Source organism: Sciurus vulgaris (genome assembly GCF_902686455.1).
Source record: "Sciurus vulgaris genome assembly, chromosome: 1".
In the NCBI taxonomy this organism is placed as follows: Eukaryota; Metazoa; Chordata; class Mammalia; order Rodentia; family Sciuridae; genus Sciurus; species Sciurus vulgaris.
This window is the reverse complement of record NC_136461.1, coordinates 90821247-90842661: the sequence shown is the minus strand read 5'-3', so window position 1 is coordinate 90842661 and position 21415 is coordinate 90821247. Positions and strand designations below refer to the sequence as shown.

The 21415-nt window shown below is 38.8% G+C and overlaps 1 long non-coding RNA gene and 1 pseudogene across 2 annotated transcripts in view; both read left to right on the top strand.

The window, feature by feature from the left end:
• The window catches only part of LOC306657390, a 1092042-nt gene extending 1080577 nt beyond the window's left edge, over positions 1-11465 (top strand). The window contains exon 3 of the long non-coding RNA XR_013762782.1: positions 11411-11465. This is a non-coding gene — a long non-coding RNA (uncharacterized lncRNA). The remainder of the gene's footprint in view (positions 1-11410) is intronic.
• A 6254-nt stretch (positions 11466-17719) lies between these two features.
• LOC306659728 (small nuclear ribonucleoprotein Sm D3-like) lies at positions 17720-18430 on the top strand (annotated as a pseudogene). Its single transcript has one exon. The product of its transcript is annotated as a small nuclear ribonucleoprotein Sm D3-like (transcript).
• The last annotated feature ends 2985 nt before the right edge of the window (positions 18431-21415 follow it).

Sequence of the window (21415 nt, the reverse complement as noted above, 5' to 3'; positions counted from 1 at the left end):
TAGTCCCAAATCTTCATCATTTTGGCTTAGGATCAGACTTCCTTAACAAGACTCCCAAAGCACAAGAAATCAAAGCAAGAATCAATAAATGGGATGGACTCAAACTCAAAAGCTTTTTCTTAGCAAAGGATACAATCAAGAATGTGAAGAGAGAGCCTACAGAGTGGGAGAAAATCTTTTCCACACACACTTCAGATAGAGCACTGATCTCCAAAATTTATAAAGAACTTACAAAACTTTACACCAAAAATACAAAGAACCCAATCAATAAATGGGCTAAGGAACTGGACAGGTACTTTACAGAAGAAGACAATTAATAAATATATGAAAAGGCGTTCAACATCTCTAGTAATTAGGGAAATGCAAATTAAAACAACTCTTAAGATTTCATCTTACTTCAATTAGAATGGCTATTATCAAGAACACAAACAATAATAGATGTTGGTGTGCATGTGGGAAAAAAGGCACACTTTTACATTGCTGGTGAGCTGCAAATTGGTGCAGCCACTCTGGAAAGCAGTGTGGAGAATTCTCAGAAAACTTGCAATGGACCCACATTTTGACCCAGTTATCCCATTCCTCGGTTTATACCCAAAGGACTTAAAATCAGCATACTACAGTAACACAGCCACATCAATGTTTATAGCAGCTCAGTTCACAATAGCTAGATTGTGGAACCAACCTAAATGCCCTTCAACAGATGAATGGATAAAGAAACTGTGGTATATATAAGCAATGGAATATTATTCAGTCATAAAAAAGAATAATATTATGGCATTTGCAGATAAATGGATGGAATTGGAGAATATCATGCTAAGTGAAATAAGCCAAGCCCAAAAAACCAAAGGCCAAATGTTTTCCCTGATAAGTGGAGAATGATGTATAATGGGGGTGGGGAGGGAGAGAAAAATGGGGGGACTCTAGATTATGTAGAAGGAAACAAGAAGGAGGGGCGTATAAAAAATGGTGGAATGAGACAGACATCATCACCCTATGTATATGTATGATTACATGAATGGTATGAATCTACACCGTGTACAAACATAGAAATGAAATTATGTACCCCATTCACATACAATGAATCAAAATGCAGTATGTAAAAAATTAAAAGATAAATAAAAAATTAAATTAAAAAATGAAATGAAATTAAAAAGAACTATAATGTAATTTAGTGGTAGAGTAATTTAGTGACAATGTAATTTAGTGGTAGAGTGTCCTTGGATTTATTTCCCAGTAATAAGAAAAAAAAAAGAATAACCAATTTACTCCTAAACATATACACCAAATTTGCTTCATTCTTCCCGTTATATTAGAGGAAAAGACACTTCCAGGCCATTTTCTGTACCCATGCTTTGGAACTTTCACTTGCTCCCATCTCTGGAACCTTCTCTCTCCTATAAAAAGCAATACCTCCCTTTCTGTTGGACCCTTCCCACAAATAATTATACATGCTGAAGATTATCCCATCTTTAAAAAGCCTTCTCCTTATCGACTTCTCTGCTTTCCTCTAGAGCTACTCTCTTACAAGAATTTTCTAAACCCAGTTTCAATTTCTCACCTCCCACTCTTTGAGAGTAACACCTACATGCTCTGTGACCAATATGCCTTTGAGACAGCAGTTTGAATGTCAATGAGTCCAAAGGACACATTTTAGTGTTCAGTCTGCCTGACGGTATGTGGCACTGCCTATAGATTAAAACACTCCTTCCTTCAATTCTGTCTCTGATCATTCACATCATTATAACACAATACCTTAAACTGGGTACTTTATCAATAATATTTTACTTATGGAGTCTGGGAAGCAAGTTTGATGTCTGCTGAAATCTCTGTTCTTTTAAGCTGATACCTGGTCACTATGTTCTCCAAATGGGATGAACTTTGCACCCTCATTCGTGAACAGAACGCAAAAGGCTAGTTTCCTCAAGCCTTTTATGAAACCACGCATTCCACCCATGAGAGCAGAGTTCTCGTCACCCAATCACTCTCAGGGACCTTGCTTCTAATTCTCCCACTTTGGGGTTGAGTTTCAATATACGAATTTTAGAGGGACACAAACATTTAAACAAGTAGGTTCTGTGGTGCCTCACTGCCCTGGTTTTCCTCTCTTACCTCTGATTTGTTTTTTGTCCTTTGAAATCTTTTTTTCCTTTAACAGACTCCATGATGGAAATCCTCAAGACCGCCTCTTCCACCTTTCTTTCTTACTCTTTGCTGTCTCCGTAAGCAATTTCATCCTTACCCATGCTTTTGACTAACCCCATCTCTGGTCCCTGAGGTTCTGAAGTCATACCCCCAGACTAGGTGCCTCCTCTGAGAGATCTCTCCTCTGAGGTCTCAAACAATATGTGTAACTTCCATCATGAACTCTCCAATTGATTGCCTTGAAGGCATTCCAGTTGTAACATATACAAGACTGAACTCAAGATCTACCTCTAAAACATAATCTTACTCCAGTGTTCTCAGTCTTAGTAAATGGCACCAACCAGAATCCTGGCTTAACTATTTCTCAAGTATGTGTACTGTCCGTGAGTCCCACTGCCTCTCCCCCATCCAGCTGACTACCATTTCCTGCAAAGGCTTCTGCAATAGCCTACCAGAACTGGTCTCCCTACAGTCTAACCCTATTCCTGCACACTCTCCACATGTCAGCCTGAGGGACATTTTCAAACCCCAAATCTGATATTTCCCCTCAAAAAAACACTATTATTGACTTGTCAAAAAAATGTAAATTAAAGTTCAAAGTTCTTCATTTATATCAAAAGGTTCTACCTCTCTGATCCTGTAAACTTTTCAAGGATCAAATAACATCTCCTCTACCTCATTCTATATTCTCTAGCCCCAGAGAATTCTATTCCTTAGACTCAGCAACTTTTTTCTACCAACAGGTTTTTTTTTTTTTTTTTTTTGGTAGTTGTAGATGGACTGCAAGCCTTTATTCATTTATTTTTATGTGGCGCTAAGGGTCAAACCTAGTGCCTCCTAAGTTCTAGACAAGCACTCTGCCACTGAGCCACAGCCACAGCCCCTAACAGAGGATTTTAACTGTCTACTCCTCCTTTATCTCTCAACTAAACCATCCCTTTCTCCCAGAAGCCTCCTCCTCATCCCAGTCTAAGTCAGGTGCTTTGTTTACCTAGAAACTCATTCTTTTCTTCAGAAAATATACCTATTCTTAAAATTTTACCTCCATTAGCGTGATCATTTGTTTAATGTCTCTCCCACCCCTGACTGAAAGTTCCACAGGAGTGTGATCCAGATCTGCTCTCCACCACACATTCCAAGGAACCTAGCAGAACACTCAGCACATAAAGATAATGATCACTTAATAAATATTCATTTAATAAAAGTGTTTTCACAAGTATTTCATCAATATTTTCTCCTTCTGTCATTGAAATTGTGATAAAATATCCCAGAATGACTGTTGCGAGACTCATACAACTGTTTTATGTGAAGACAGGTATCATAATTGTAGCATAAATGTTCTGGAAACTGTGGAAGATAGCAGAGTTCAGCTATTTGAAGGCAAAGAGGTGGAGAATTTATTAAATTATTTCCCCCAAATAATCACTGTTACTAACAGAAATGTGTTATGACTATAAAATGTAGAATAAATAAAAGGTTGCAATCTTTTTTGAGTTCAGTCCTCTAAATTTACAAAGCAGATAGCTTCCAGAAAAAAATTTATCCAATTTCCTATAATGTAAAACTCAAAACCACCTCTAGATTTGTGTCCTCCTTATGCACCTAATATTGGACTCTGTTATCAGAGGATATATGACAAAAGTATGTTCATTAGAAGGAACATGAGAGGTACATAATAAGTATAATTCATTCAACAAATATTTATTCAGCACATTCAGCTTTGGGAGACCTGCACAGGTAACACAGAGCTAAAAACAAGACAGACAACTTCCCTTATGGATCTTACACTAATTAAAATAAAGATTTTAAGAGTTGCCATAAAGGATATAAATAAGATATGACCGAGAGTAGTGACAAGAAAAGAAAATGCCACATCCACTTTCAATGGACTGATCAGAGCGGACCTCTCCAAAGAATGACATTGGAGCTTAGACACAAGAGACGAGAAGCAGTCCACCCCATGAAATAAATATAGGGTGACCCTAGAGGAAAGAAAGCTCCAGGCTGAGGCAGCAGCACATGTGGAGGCCCTGAGAAGTGAAAGAATTGTCTTCCTGAGGAAATAAGAGGCTGTGGCAGGAAGGTTGTGAGAAGTAGGGGTGCCAGATGGTCCCAAGCAGGGGGGAGACTGGCAGGTGTCCAGTTACGCATAGCTTTGAGGTAGGGAGCATCTACTTTGGTCTAAAGTTATGACTAGCCATTGAAAGATTGTAGGTATATTAGTTGGAGGCAGAATGATAACACAATCTGATTTTTTTGTTGTTGTTGTTGTCGTTGTTCAATATTAAAAGATTACACCAGCTGTTTAAAAACAAATGGATTTTAGGAAGGTCATTTAGGAAACCATTGCTACAGTCCATGAAAGAGATACTGGTGAGTTGGGCTACGGCAGTGACAGTGAAGATAAAGTAAATGTTTCTACAGTGTTTCAGGAAGGAAAGGACAAGAAGGAGTAGAAATGCAGATGGAAACGATGGTCAAGGAGCGGAAGTCTTCATAAGATGCACAATCAGCTCAAAAAAAGAAAACTGCAGAAAGGCTTAGTAGAAGGCATTGCTGAAAGTTATGGAGTATTTTAACAGAAAGGGAAGAGAAATTATTTAAATTAGATAATGAGAAGCAAGGAGGACTTTTACAACTTCTCATGCCTTCAAGACAAAGTTCCAGGGTAAAATGGTATCAGAAGGGGCACCTAGGTTTTGGTTAAGGTATGGGGAGTGATGTGCATAGCCATAGGGTGGTAGAAGCTTTCAATCACAGATCAGGAATGCAAAAGGGCACAGTGAAAGAATTTGAGAGAAAGAAGGGAGTGGCTGAGGGATTGGACAATGTACTTCCTTACAAAAATAGTTGACTATAGGGTCTTGGATTTCTGGAAGGAACTGAACTAAACTGGGATCTGAGGCATTGCAGGGAAAACTTTAAGAACCTCATGAGAAGAAGGACAATAAATTCAAGCTATGATCCTGAACACAAGATTTGATAACCTGAAGGTTTCCAGGTGATTCTGCTTCCTGCAGCACATGTGATAATGGTCTAGGTGATGTGGTCACCTCAAGCCAGTTCTCCATCCTACAAGGAAACAAAGCATGTGTCTAGAGTCCAGAAGAATGCTCTCTCAGTCACCCAGAAATTATATTTTAGAGTTGCCATGTTCCTACTGGAATATAGTTGATAGGACCAACCTGGGGAAATTAGAGCCTTTTCCTAAATCTTTCCATGTGTAAGTTCTCATGAGGTATAAAATATGTCTATGGTCAGCCATTTTCCCATCATACAGAAAGAGCCAGTTTAAATAAGAATTCCTCAACTCTTTCTTGAATTTCATGAGCTAGTACATTTATATTTTAATGTAAGACAGTAAGATTTTTATTACTCAAAACCAAAAGATGACTAACTTGAAACCAAAAGAATAATAGCTAATGCACAAATTCTGTAATCTTCTGCAATTGACCATAGCAAGACATAGTTTAATAGCCCCAAAATGTAAGCTAGAAAATTTCCTATACATCAGTGTGAGAGAGTCATAAAAGTGGGGAGTACTACATGTATTCGTCAGGGTTCTCCAAAGAAATAGCCATATAAGATATGTGTGTGCATGCATGTCTGTGGAGAGAGAGGGTGAGAGAGGGAGGGAGTGAGGAAGAGAGAGAGAGAGAGAGAGGGAGAGAGACAGAGAGAGAGGGAGAAAGAGAGAGAGAGATTCATTATAAGAAATTGGCTCACATAATTATGGAGAGTGATGATTCCAGAGATTTGCAGTTAGCAAGATGGAAACCCAGGAGAGTTAATGGGGGTAGTCCCAGTTCAAAGGCCTACAAGTATGAGACCAAGGAAGAGCTGATATTTCAGTTCAAGTTTAAAGGCAGGAAAAAAAAAAAAAAAAAAAAAAAAAAATATATATATATATATATATGTTCCAATTCAAAGGCAGTCACTCTTGCTCAGTGTTTTTGTGATATTCAGACGTTCAACTAATTGGATAAAGCCCGTCTACATAAGGTAGAACAATATTAGTCAGTCTACCAATTCAAATGTTAATTTCATCCAGAAATACCCTCACAGACACACCAGAATAACATTTGAACAAATACCTGGGTCATTGCGGCCCACTCACGTTGACATACATTGCTGGGTATACCACCTAATCCTATAAGTTTGCCTTCCAGATGTGACTGCCTAGCATCATGTGGAGAGCTGTAACACTGCTGTTCAATAGGCCTAGATGTCAGCAAGTTGCATCTTGCTGAACTGATCTCAGATGCTACAAGGCTGAGCGAAAACCTGATAAGGAAATAGCAGAGGTAGGGAAATTGTGCAAAGAGAAAGAAAATACCCTAAGTTGAAAAAGTCAGGATGCTTGAGTGAGTAATCTATGCCAAGGAATGCTAAGCACTCAGAAAACTCTCTAAAGCAATTTACAAAAGTCTGTACAGCAGAATGAGCTAAGGAAGGTTAATGGGAAGAGATGCATACTAGGAAAGCCAAACTGGGGGAAGGGGAATTTATGATCTGGAAAAAATACAAATAATCACCAGAATAAGGACTTTGAACTGGCATCAGGAAGAGCAGAGCTGGGGATGGTGGTACAGACCTGTAACCCCAGCTACTTAGGAGGTTAAAATAGGAGACTCCAAGTTTGAGGCCAGCCTTGGTAACTAAGTGAGAAGCTGCCTCAAAATTAAAAATAAAAAGAACTGAGGGTATAGTTTAGTCGTAAAGTGCCCGTGGGCTCAATCAGAAGAAGAAGAAGGACAAGGAGGAGGAGTGGGGGAGGAGGAGATGAAGGAGGAGGAAGAGAAGGAGAGGAGGAAAGAAAAAATAAATGAGTGCGGTAACATGGTTTCAAGAGATAAACCAGAGCTTAAGAAAAAATCCCTTAGTTTACTCACCTGTGAAATGGACATAAAAATAATGCATGACTTGCAGGATTGGTACAAGGGTTGAAGTAAATACCACTTTTATGGTTATCTCCCACTGATGTGTAGGAATTTTTCTAGTTTATTTTAGGAAGCTACAGTACTATCATTGCTATAGTCAGTAGCAGAAGGTTATAGAATTCATGTACTAGTTATTATTCTTTGTGTTGTGAAGACTAAATAATGCAAGAAATAGTTAGCAAATAGCTGTCACAGAGCAAGGACTACTTACCTCTGTAATACTATGCCATTCCAAAGACTGCCTGCCACCCTTCGTACTGAGTAAATTTCCAGGGCAGGGACAGCATGGAAAATGAGAAGGACAAGAACCATGGGCCCAAGGACAGGGCTAGAGACCCAAGGACCAGTCCTTTAGGAAATACCTTTTATTTATTTCTAGAGTACTGACAGATTCCAGTCACAATAGTGTCTACATGTGCTGGGCTTAGAGAACTTCACTAGGCATCATTTCTTACCTATCTTCTTTCTAATGTTCAGTATTTTTATAATAATTATTTCCTCTAGTCTTTAGGAAATCCTTTGAGGATTGCAGAGCAGAAACTCTGTGTTTCACTATACCAAGTCCTACAGCAGATTGGGACTCACTGGACTCAAACATCAAAGGCAAAGTCAAGGCCAAGCTCAAAGCACCATGACTCCCAAGTCCCACAGTCTTTCCTAAAGCCACATCAAATCATGTGAGATTGATTTTGCCCTCTGTTATGCCTTTGTTCACATTGTAAATATCAACTAAAATTTTAATGTTTAATTCAGCTCATACATTTTTGAGTTACTTGTTATATGCTCTCGCTAGACATGACTGAAAGCCAAGAGCTGATGTAGATAATAAAAGAAGCACTAGAAATAGCTCCACAATGTCTCTTGAATCTGCCCTCTTCTGCAGAGTCATTGTCTCTACTTCTATTCATACTTCCATCTCTCACATATTGCAAGTATCCCCTTAAGTGGTCTCTATCTGTAGCTGCTCCAATCCTCCATCACTTATATACACTTTAAAATCTAATGTTGTCTTCACTGAAAATACTGATGGCATCCCAATCACTTTGGCAAGATTTTAGTTCTGATTATACCATAGAATTACCAAGGCCTTATCCCTGTCCCAGAGATTCTGACATTAATTGGTTTAGATGGTGTTTTAGTCAGATTTTCATCACTGTGACCAATACACATGACAAAAACAACTTAGAGAAAGACAACTTTATTTGGGATTCATGGTTTCAGAGGTTCAGTCTGTTGTCAGCCCACTCCATGCCTCTGAACCTGAGGTGAAGCATAACATCATGGCAGAAGAGTGAAGGAAATCTGCTCAGTTCAAGGCAGCCAGGAAGCAGTGAGAGAGCAAGGTGCCAAGGATACAGTATAAACCCCAAAGACATACCCCCTACTTCCTCAGGCATGCCTCACCTTCCTATTGTTACCACCCAGAAACACATTAAAATTATTAATCAATCAAGTATATTAACCAACTGATTGCATTACATAGCTGATTACATTACATAGCTCTTATAATAAAACAATTTCACCTCTGAACATTCCTACATTGTTCCTACATGAGCTCTCTGGGATACCTTATATCCAAACCAAAACATCATGCCTATATCACAATGCAAAATGTCCTTAGTCCATCTCCAAGAAACCCCATAATGTTAACAGTTCAAATATTGCCCAAAAGTCCAAGTCCTAGGTCTCATTGGAGACTCAAGGCAAACTCATGACTGTAAGCCTCTGCAAAAAAAAAAAAAAAAAGTCCAAAAATGAGTTACAAGCTTCTAACTTGTAATGGCACAAAATAAATATTCCCATTTAAAAAGAGAGAAATAAGGGTATAGAAAGAAGGCATGGGACCAAAGTAAGACCAAAATCCAGCTGGGCAAACATTAAGTTCAGAAGCTCCATGTCTGGCATCTGAGTTACATGGCAGTAAGATGCAAGCTTCAAAGGGCTTAGGCAGCCACTCTCCTATGATCTTGCTGATTGCATCTGACATGGCCCTTTTCATAGGCTGGCTCTGTCTATAGTCAGCATCTTTCTGTAATAGGTTTTCCATGTTTCTGGCATCTCATTCCCAATGGTCTACACTGTAGTTTTGGTTTCCTTCTCACATGACCCTCTTGTGCACGACCCTCTCAGGGGCTGCCTGCTATACTTTTCCTCTCTGCCTAGTATCTTAGGCCTCCCTTGGAAGTCTCAGTGGAATTTTCCAATATCCCTTAACTCTAACATCCTGCATTCCTGCAGAAACAGCAGCACGTGTATGATGCCAAGGTCTTCTGCCAGCTCAAGCCATTCTCAGGCCCCCTGGTACATGTAGCAGTCTCCGAATGCCCGAGTGGCTAAATGCAGCAAAACAAATCCCAGGGAAACAACTTTCTAGATACTGTGTAAGAGCAGGTACCCCCACAATCTCTTCTCAAAGGAATTTTTCCTTCTACATCCTTGAGCCTGCAATGGATTTTGTCTTCAAATTCCTGACATGCCATTAAAGCATCACTCCTAATTTTTTTTCTTTTTTCTTTTTGTATTCTTATTGTTTTTTTTAATTTAGCTTTTAATTTTTTACATACTGCATTTTGATTCATTGTACACAAATGGGGTGCATCATTTCATTTCTACGGTTGTACATAATCATTCCTATTTTTTCTATGCCAAGTACTGAGCATCTCTCTAGTGGCAATAATTTCTTTAACTATCACCTCTACTTGGCCCCAATTTCATGTCACTTTTCTGGCCAAACTGCAATATTTAAAACCCCTTCAATGCTGATTTCTGCACCCAATTCTCACAGTAAAACTGGCTAAAAGCTGCCAGCAAAGTCCATGCCACTGACTGAATGCCATGCTGCCTTGAAATGTTCTCCACCAGATTAATTAGTCCATCACATCTAAATTCAGCCTCACAGTCTCAGGACATGGGGAAAATATGGCCAAGTTCTTTGCCAGAATGTAAGATGAATTGCCTCTAGTTCAATTTCTAATAAAGTTCCCATTCCCCTTTCAAACCTCAGTCTTTTCTGCCTGCATTCCTATTGGCATTCTGCTCTTCTGAGCTCTCACCAAAATTGCCTATCAACCTCAACTTACAACACTATAAGTCTTCTGAAGCCTGCAACTCCAAACTTTCCCAAATTCCTGCCTCAATCCAGTTCCAAAGGTTTCTGAAACACATGGTCACAGAAACAGCCCTACTTTTTATTGTGAGGATCAGGAGCAGAAAGCAGAATGTAAGAATTTTTAAAACTTGCAGTTCGTCCTTAAAAGCAAATGTAAATTGGGGCCAAGGAAGATGTGGTTGTTGAAGAGATTACCACCACTAAAGGGAAGCTAAGTACTTTGCAGAAACAATAGGAAAGATGCCTTGAGAGCATCTAGGAATCATTACAAGCATGTAAAAGTGAAAACTTTTTTGAAAAAATAGAATAGAATAGAGCACTGGAGACCACCTTGAAGAATAGAGCACTGGAGACCACCTAAGAAGTTGTTTCCCTCAAGATCTGCCTCATAATGCTTAGCAACCCAGGCACTCAGATGCCACTGCAGTTGTGGTCCAAGGAGACCTAAGTACTTCTCAAACTGGTGGCATACCCTGGCATCATATGCAGAAATGCAAGAATTCCAGATAAAACTTTACACTTGGACTTTTAGTCAGTACTGAAATTGTTAAGACTGTGGGGCTCTTGGAGATGGGCTAAATGCATTTTGCTTTGTGGGATGGACATGAGCTTTGGGAAGCCAGGAATAAAATGCTTTGGTTTGGATATAAGGTAGCCCCTGACACCTCATGTGGAAGACAATTTAGGAATGTTCAGAGGAGAAATAATTACATTGAGAACTATAGTCTAATAGCTAATCAGTGGATTAATCCACTTAGTGGATTAATAATTTGGGTTACTGGTTGGTATCTATAGGCAGATGGAGCATAGATAGATGAAGTAGGTCACTGGGGATTGTGCCTTGTCTCTGACTCCTTGTGCTCTCTTGCTTATTCTTGGCTGCCATGAGCTGAGTATTTTTCCTCTACTATGCCTTTCCACCATGTTATTCTGCCTCACTCAGGCCCAGAGCAATGAAGTCAGCCACCCATGAACTGAAACCTCTGAAACTGTAAGCTCAAAATAAATCTTACCTCCTTTAAATTGTTCTCATCAAATATTTGTTCACAGCAAGGGAAAAAATCTTGTATCCCTATTATTCAGCAGAGTTCCTGACAAATAAAAAGTGTTTAAGGAGTGTTGGATAAATGAAAGGACAGAAAGATGGGTGAATGCACAAATGGATAAATTCTGAACTAATCTGATCAGGATTCCACAAGGTTGTAGTCCCACAGCTGAGTTATGTCTTTTTTTTTTTTTTTTTTTTTTTTTTTTTTTTTTTTTTTTTTTGTGGTGCTGGGGATTGAACCCAGGGCCATGTGCTTGCAAGGATAGCACTCTACCAACTGAGCTACCTCCTCAGCCCACAAAATGTCTTTTATCAACATACTTGAGCTATTCATTTCAGAAATTTCTTGTCAAGGAAGTTCAGTGTACAAACTCTTGGTGCACAACTATAACTGAACTTTTCCTGATTCCAGTCAGATCCTCACATCAAAGTTACATCTACTTTCAACTATACCCTATAAATTTCTGCCCCTCATCTGTCTCTTTGGAGACCCTAGTCTTTGTTGACAAGGTGCTCTCTCTATTCAACAAGTAATAAACTTAGCTTTGTTGCATCAAGACGTTATTCTAATGGTCTTCAGGGGTGTGAAATGTCAATGCTACATTCTTTTCTCATCTCACAGTATGGCTTTGAGTGAGTCAATTATGATGTCAAATGTCTCTAGACATAAATGGGACCCAATGATACTTATCACATCTTCTTCATAGTCTTTGGAAGATTGGAGTGTCCTGTGGTTTTTTGCAGCACCTTCTTTCCAAGGATCTCAAAGCATTTCATTTCTGCCAAGTGAAAATATATTATATAATTAATAGCACCACTTCTGAAAGTGACAGGGGCAAGAATTTTGTAGCTCCAGGTACTGAACCATCAAACTTGGCACTCTCTAAATGCTATGACTTTATCACACCATTACATAAGAGCAATACTGTGGGAAGATTTGAATGAAAATTAAAATTGTTAACTTGCTGCTAGTTTCCTAATTAAGAATTTTAAAATGCCTCCCAACTGCTGATTTCTTTATTTGACTTCATTAGAAAATCACACATGGATTGATTCATAATTACTCTTAAATAACAAGCACTTGTTTATTAATGTTACCAAACTGAGAAGTAGTACAACTGTTTGATATGTCAATTTTGAAATGCTTTGAAGCAAACTGTTACTCTGTGTTAATTACCTTGAATTTTTCACATTTTGGATTCTAAATGGTACTAATATTTTACAAGTTTGAAACATTCTATTCTTATGCTTCACAGGAAGGAAAATAATCTACCTACTGTTCCTTACTTAACAAAAGTACAGGCAAAAAAGAAACAGTTAATACTCTTTTTTAAAAGATCATAAACCAGGTTGTGTTAGTGTTTAGTAAAATCTGATTACATGACTCATCTGCATTAGAATTCCCATCCAAGAAAAAGAATTATAATGTTGATTTTGAAAGTGCACCTTCACCAATTCTTGATGTCTGGGTGTTTAAGATGAAAAGACAATGTTCAGAGTTAATGAGCTAAGTCTTTAAATGAAGGTTACTAAATGTCTAAGTTTCTCCATGTATATTTGGGTTTGTATAATTCCAAAAATATTATTTGACACTCAAATACCAATAATGAATTTACCAGACAATATACGGAGAAAAATAAGAGAAATATGAGGTCTTCTATGAACTTGAGATAATTGCTTTATCCTTGTCAATGTTTCCTGAAACTGGATTTGTAATCACCAAAGAGAGTCCTACGGGAAACAGTTCTGTTGTCTACAGAACCTTTCTAATGTGTGTCTAATTGACTGAAACACCCAAGATGAACTATAAAATCTTGTGAATTGGAGGAAGAAAAAATGTGATTATTAAGACCCCCACGGCATTGAATCCAACCAAGAGTCTCCATTGTACATAGAACAATGCCCCTCAAAATGTGACCACAACGTATCCTAGCAACATCATATGCTCTTCCCTGGTAACAAAGAACACTTGATGGTTTATGCAAGCAGATAAATGCTCTTCTCCATTTTCATGTTCTACTCTTAGTTCTGCTACTAATTTGTACATCCATCCAGTAAATCACTAATCTGCCTTCATGATTCTGGATCTCTTTCCATAAAATTAAAGAAAATGTGGATATTTAGCAAGAAAAGCAAAGATTTGGACTAGGTTAAGAAATATTAATTTAACTCAAATTCATGGTCAATCAAAAAGGAAGAAAGGGAAATGTCAAAGAAAACTCAAACCTCCCTTAACCATCAACACATGATTTCACAAAACATGGCTTGTTCCTTGAGTAGTCTGAGGAAACCAGCCTTCGAATTCTTGTTTCAAGCATTGTCAAAGCTCAGCTACATGGAGCAATACTAATTTTTACCCCTTTCAATTAGCCATTCTGGCTCCCTATTCCCTTCCTCTTACCTTGAGTGGGATAATTTCAGGGGCAAATTAGAGGTAGAGGAAAAGACTAAGATGCCACATCCATCTCCCTCCCAGCTCCTCACCCTTAAATAATTTCTCTTGTACACTAAGTAGCACTTTGTCACAGATAATATAAACTAGACCCTGGAAAACTCCCACCACAACACTAGGAATGTGGATCAATGGAAGTTGTGCTTGCCTAGCATGAGTGAAGCCCTAAGCTCATTCACAGCATTGCATAAAAAGAAAATTCCTATCTTCCTCTGCCACACACCCACCCACCAATAGATGCCAAGAAAACCCATTGCATTTGGAATTCATTCCTGGGTGTGACATAAAAATATACCATCAGAAACATCCCATGAATTTTTTCATCTGTATTAAAGGAATGGTATTTTTTTTTTAATAAATAAATAAAAACTCCTCTTAGTCCCATCCTGGGTTATTTATTTTTCTTTGTAAAAGAATATAAGTCCAAATACTGTAATGAGCCCAAGAAAACTCAACTATTAAAAACTACAGTGAAATCTTACCAAAGGTGTCTCTTTGGTGGTCATTTCCTTTCAGCCAATGAAAATCTGTCTCAGAAAAAGACAAAGCACTCCTGTATAAATTGGCTCTCTTGCAGTTAATATATTGTTGCTAGGATTTAATATTCTCATTATCTTTCATTATTTACAGCCAATGTATTAATATCCCATGAAATGTTTCTTCTGAAATGATTTTAATCTTCTTATTTAGCTTGTTCTAAACTGAACCACTTTGCAGTAATGAATCTGCTCCCCCTAGTTAACAGTTCATGGGGAGCCCACAGTACCCTGTAAGGAAGTTATTACTAATGTGAAGTGTTCAAATGCTCCCGGTGGGGGGCCAGGATGCCAGCAGGCTCAGTATTCACAATTTCATCAATTCCTTCATAACTATGAGCTCGGATTCTGAGAAGCAACACCTTCCAACTGGTACCATAAAACCTGCCAAATAAATATTTACAGTGCCTTCACTCCCTGGCTAGAGCTACAACAGTCAACATTAGAAATGGATTTATTAAATTAAACAGCTCTTATTGATATGCTTACAAAGAAACCATCAATCACTGTGAAGGGCACTGGAGATTAAAGGATATATAAGCCACAGTCAGAGGTTTCCAATTCTCACAGGCAAGCAGTGGAAACTCCACAGGAAGTTATTTCTAACAAAAGATATAATTAAAAGTTCTGTGCACACAAAAAATATCATAAACCATTATAAGATTAATTGCCACATAAGTAGATTTGACAGTTCAGAACAGTAAGAGATCACTTTGGGCTGCATTAGCTGAGCAGGCGTCACAATTTTTAAGATGCTTAGGCAAAACCTTGATGAAAGGGAGGGTTTGAGCCATTACAGATGGAGGAGCTCATTCTTAGTAATTACAAGTCATCCATTTACTAAGTACCAGGTGTCTGAGTACCAATCAACTCAGGGCATTATTTACACGAACTTATTTAGACTTTAAACCAATCCCAAAAAACTAAAGGCTGAATGTTTTCTCTCATAAGTGAATGCGGATACATAATGTGGGGGGACAAGGGAAGAATGGAGAGGGAAATGAAGGGAGGGGAGGGGGCAGGGAGAAAGTAAGATGGTGGAATGAGACAAACATCATTATCTTATGTACATGTGTGATTACACAAATGGTGTGACTCTACATTGTGTACAACCAGAGAAATGAAAAGTTGTACCCCATTTGTGTACAATGAATCAGAATGCATTCTGCTGTCATGTATAACTAAACAGAACAAACAATAAAAAGTTTTGCAACTGGAGGGTTTTATATCTTGGTTTTTTTTTTCTTTAAAATAAAACAAGTATAGGAGAGAAGTCATGCCGATTAAATTAGTGGCAAAGTCATAATTTAGACAGCCTCTGGCTTCTAAATCAGTCTTTCCATAGTACAATCTGCCCAGTAATATGGTCCAATTTAGTGTCCAGTGGAGGAAGCTGAGAAAGAACCTGAAGACCAGATGTTAAGCAGATGGATCTGATGGCACAAAGACATCTAAGAAGTTAAACCAAGAGAGATAAGGACACAGGGTAGACTTTGGAAGTCTTTGGACACCTTGCAGTGTGGAGTCACCAAATAGTTTAGAAAGCACACTTTGGTTATTGGGTCAAAGTTCGTTAGAGAAGACTGGAAATAGGAAGACAAGAAAGTAGTTCAACAAACATTTCAGTAGTGCATAACACTAGAAGAGTAGCTGACACTAGGACAGTGACGGTGGAAACAGACATCAGTAGAATTTGGCAACTGGCAGAGACTAGCCAGCCTCTCTGCATTTGCTCCTCTTCCAGGTCACTGGAAGCTAAACTACATTTACAGCCACCTCTGGCCAGGTGCCTGGGTTCTGGTCAAAGGAGTGTAATATTGAGTGAAAAATCAGGGAACCACTTCAAGATCTAACCCAAAGACCTCCTCACCTCACCCTCACCTCACCCTCAGGTTCTTTTCTTCCCCTACGGTAACCACAACCTCTAGGAGATGACAGATCTGAGAGGACGTAAAGAGCTTGGGTTCCTTCTCCCTGTTCAGAAGAAAGCTGCCCGTAGACCAGGAATGCTTGTTTAACTTCATGTAATTGAGAAACATACTGCTCGTGAGCTATTAGCCATGTTCTTGTATATTTTTATATTAATTATCTTAACCAATCACATATAGAGATGAGATAAAGCAACAAGAGTAATTCTAATGATTTGTATCACCTCAGTACTAGGAATAATCACTTTTAGTAGGAAATTGGTAAGGGTTGAGTAAAGAAGTAGGAACATTAATTAATTAATCGACAATTTTCACTTAAAACCTGACAGAGAGGCAGCAATATTGGAGTAGCTAAATTGAAATATCTACCATGAAATGGGCATGGTGGCATAACCTGCATTCCCAGTGACTCAGGAGGCTGAGGCAGGATGACATGTCTGAAACCAGCCTAGGCAACTTTGTGAGATTCCCTCTCAAAATTACAAGAACATAAAAATACTGGGGATGTAGCTCAGTGGTAAAGCACCCCTGGATTCAATTTCCAGTACTACAAAAGAAAAAAGAGAGAGAGAGAGAAAAGAGAAATACCTACCACATAGTTCATGTCATAGGGAAGACAGATAGGGTTAGGCATAAATATTTGAAAGTTGCTATAAAAGATTATAGTCAATGTCATAAAAGCTTTTGAACTTCCAAAGGTGTGTGGACAAGAGGAGGCAATGAAAGAAATCATCTAAGAGGCAGAGGTGAGGAGGGAGACAATCCAGTGAAACTTCACAAGCACCCAGTGAGGCAAGCTCGAAGAACAAGGTATCTAAGTACCACGTGGGATGAGGTTGGAGGGACACACCAAACTTACATAATAAAAATAGGACTTTGCTTTTTATACGGACTGAATCACGCAGAAAGAAAGAAGACTTGGATTTCAGGTCAGATTTTGGAATCACCACACCTCCGTTCATTTACACAAGAAAAGCAGAGGCTTTATTTAATACACCAATACAATTTAAGACTTCTCAAGAGCTCACTCTGGATAGGAAATGAGAGAGAGAGCGAAGATGAACCTTATGACACTCAGGTAGGGGAGATGAAAATGAAACTTGTGACCATAAGCCAGTGAACCTCAAAAGGTCACTTGACCAAGACACTGTTAACATACATTAGAAAGAGATCATGGCATTTATTCAGTTGAAGACCTACAATGGGCTACAATATTTGATCACTGAAGTAAAACATTTAAGTATCTCTGTTAAGTTTTGCCTTTTAGAATATATGTATACAAAGGGGAAAACTGGGGAATGATATTGACCAAATTATATTATTATACTATGTGTTACCTGTGAACATGTAGCAAGGAACCCCACTATAATGTAGTAATAATGTACCAATAAAAATAAATGAAAAAAGTAAAAACTAGTAATTAACAAAGAGAATATTTGTATGCAAAGTTCTAGTAATAAAAGGAGTATCTTTCCTTGTCACAAGAGGTCAGAAAGAAAGTGAATATTGGACAGCATTGCCTTTTGTAGCTATATGTCATTAAAGAAAGTACACTGTGGGGAGCCCGTGGTATTCGGGGAACACGGTCACAGCCATCCGCTTGCCTCACGCCTTCGCGGTTGCATAAATTTTTGACACATCATAGAGAAGGAGTAGTAGTCGGCCGTCGAACTCTCTTCCAGCCAAGATGTCTATTGGTGTGCCAGTTAGAGTCCTGCACGAGGCCGAGGGCCACATTGTGACATGTGAGACAAACACGGGTGAGGTATATCAAGGGAAGCTCATTGAAGGGAGGACAATATGAAATGTTAGATGTCCAACCTCACAGTCACATACAGAGATGGCAGAGTAGCACAAGTAGAACAAGTATATATCCATGGTAACAAGATCTGCTTTCTGATTTTGCCTGACATGCTGAAAAATACACCAATGTTAAAGAGCATGAAAAATAAAAAACCAAGGTTCAGGGGCCAGCCGAGGCAAAGCTGATATTCTGAAGGCCCAAGTGGCTGCAAGAGGAAGACGACATGGAATGGGATGTGGAAACATCTTCCAAAAACGAAGATAATTTTCTCTGTTGAACAGAACTTTTCCCTTTTTCCTTTTAGATCATCTGAATACATAGGGGTAGGTGCCTGTATGTATGTCCTAGGGTTTTGTTTTGGGGTTTTTTTGTTTGTTTGGGTTTTTTGCCAGGGACTTGTTTATTGACATCTTTCTCTTTAGATCAGAGGAAATGTCAAACTAATAAATTTGGTGGTTTTGTTTTTTGAGAAAAAAATAAAGTACACTGCAATAAAGTGAGAAGGGGACTGTACTAGTCAACTATAATTTTCACTGTGACAAAATACCTATGAAAAACAGCTTAAAGAAGGAAAGATGTATTTTGGTTTATGGTTTCAGAGATTTTACTCCATGGTTGCCTGGCTTCATTGTTTCTAGGCCTACACAGAGGCAGTACATCATGGTGGAAGCATGTGGTAAAGCTACTCACCTTATGATGAAGCCAGAATTAAAGACAGGAAGTTAGTGTAGATAGGTAATCAGGTCAGACCAAGAAAATGGAGGCCAGTCTGGATCCTGAAAGTTGGAGACTGCCTTTGGGAGATTGGAATGTCAATGTCTCCAGAGCCCTTGGATCACCAAGATGACCTGCCTATACTACCCCTTCCAAAAGGCCACAGAGAATCGCTAATTAACGCTCCCTGGGCTGCTACCTGCCTAGAGAACTCCATTTGGCCGTCCCCCTGCCCATCTGCTTCCCACCTTTTGGCCATCCCACTGGCATCTCCTGGGCCTAGTCAGGTAGGCAGGAAGGAGAGAGATAAGGAGGGAGAGAGCAGGAGAATAAAGAAACTTTAGTCTATAAAAGGAGCAGGGCACTCTCACTTCTTGTGATACCAGGATGCCAGGATACCAGTCATGATCCCCTTCTCCCTCCTGGGAGAAGTCTGTGTTACTACCTTTAAATAAAACCTGTTCTACACATTCTTGCCTCAGCATACTTCTCTAATGTTCAAACTTCAACATTTGAGGAAGCAAAACTTGTCACACCGATAACCAGTGTATCAATGGTTAGCAGAAAAAGACAGAAGGAGCCAGGGACAAAAAATACCCTTCCAGGGCATGAATTCAATAACCTACTTCCTCCAGCTAGTCCCTGCCTCCTACGGTCTTTACCTACAGTCCATTCAGCTATGAGCCCATCCATGGGTTAATCTGTTGATAAAGCCAGAGTCCCACTTCTGAACTTTTCTGCACTGGGGAACAAGCCTTCAACACATGAGGGTTTTTTTGTTTTTGTTTTTGTTTTAATATTTTTTAATTTTATTTGTTCTAATTAGTTGTACATGACAGTAGAATGCATTTATACATTTTGATAGATCATACATGAGCTTTTGAGGAACATTCCAGGTCCAAACCATAGAGGAACCTATCTGCAGTGGAGTAAAGAAAAGGCCCACAACCCTATGCAGATATGAGCACTGACATAAACAAAATTAAACTTTCATTTATGTATAAATACAAAAGGATACATATGAGATTGTTGGCATGGAGGTATAACACGAAGGAGAGAGAAGCCAAGGAAAAAGATATCTAAGATATTATTTATTCAATTAAGAATAATTACAATGTTCATAGGGATAAACATTGGTAAAACCAAATTAAATTTAGATTGAAAGTACAGCTTATATGCCACTCATGCAAATATTTGCCAGATAAAGGAAAGGGCAAACTAGGAATTAATTATAGGGGAAGATTACATAAGGTAAAAGTTTTAGCAATTCTATAGATCAGCTACCAATAATTATTGGAATGATATTTTATGAAGAATATGAAGAATATAAGTTTGATATTAATATGACTATTTTTCATGTGAAAAACTAGAAATCAACTACAGTTTTAATTTTTTATATTATCTTATTTTAAATATTATTTAAACCAAACCGTTTTCAAATACTTAAGACGATGAGTTTGAATACTGTCATTTATGGGGCAAAAAGCTTTTAAGTCACACAGTGCTACTCATGACCACTAACCTGAATAAAGGATCTCTGGCTTCAATACCATTTTACAGATAAACATAGGAAGGCCACTCCATAACTCATGTTGGGTCCCTCAGGGCATCTCTGATCCATCCTTTTTGGAGCCTGCTGCACATTCCTTGAACTGAAGGTTTTCTCCAATCCTGAGTCCTCAAACAGTGCTTGCCACTAATAATAATGATGAATAAAGCTGAAAAAACAAAAAGATGAAGGCTGCTTCTAAGCAGACCTCCAACACAGTTCACAAGTCATGGAGAGCGCCAATCAAATGCAAGAGCTGGCTAACAGGGTACTCTGCTACTCTTCCTGCTGCAGCACGAAAAAAGTACTATTTTTTCCTTACCTATTACAAGGTTCACTGCTGACAACCAGATACCACAACATCGAGTAACGGGAACAGCATAGCAAATGTGTGTAATAACAGTTTCACTTCACAAGGGAGACTTCGAAAATCAAGGCTCAAAGAAACAAGGGGAAAGTGCAATCCTTATGGTCAGGTAAGTGGAAGTGTGAAGAAGTGGAGAAGGGGACATAATCTAATGGCTATGAGGCAGAAAGCTTAGCAAGGGCCTTGGTGAAGATTCTTCTTGTCCTCTGGGTATAGGGCAGGACCCCTCCCGTTGAGTCTCATGACCTTCTTTCAGGGAAGATAGGTCCCAGAATTCTTTTGCAACCCACTTCAGGGGAGAAGGGCAAAAGAGGTCAGAGAGACCTTCCTGCTTGCTCAGTTTTCACAGTTTTCTGCAACTTAAAGTACTCAGTATGTCAGAGCACATATTCTCCAACCCATGACTGACTTCATGCTCCCCAAGGCAATCAGTTTAGGTAGTTCCAAGACCCTCACTCTGTATGACACAAAGCTTCAAACATCAAAGCCAGAAGCACTCAGAGATCCTGTAAGTCAGGCCCCTTCAACATCTGGGCTCCCTCTGTATCCTGCACTCCTGTACATCACCTCCCAAGGATCACCTGCACTTAGGTGCAAGACAGATACCCACACTGTTCCTTTGTGGCTGTGTAACCTTGAACACAGGACTTGACTCTGCTGTACAAAATCTCTGTATATATAGAATGATCTCTATAATTGCTGGAGACAATTTACACAATCTCAACAACTTTTCAGATGCCTGATACTCCCCTCCCCAAAATGTTCTTGAAACTTTTCCACGAAGTTGGAAAAACTGTATAGAGCAGTTCCTAAACATTTTGCCTAA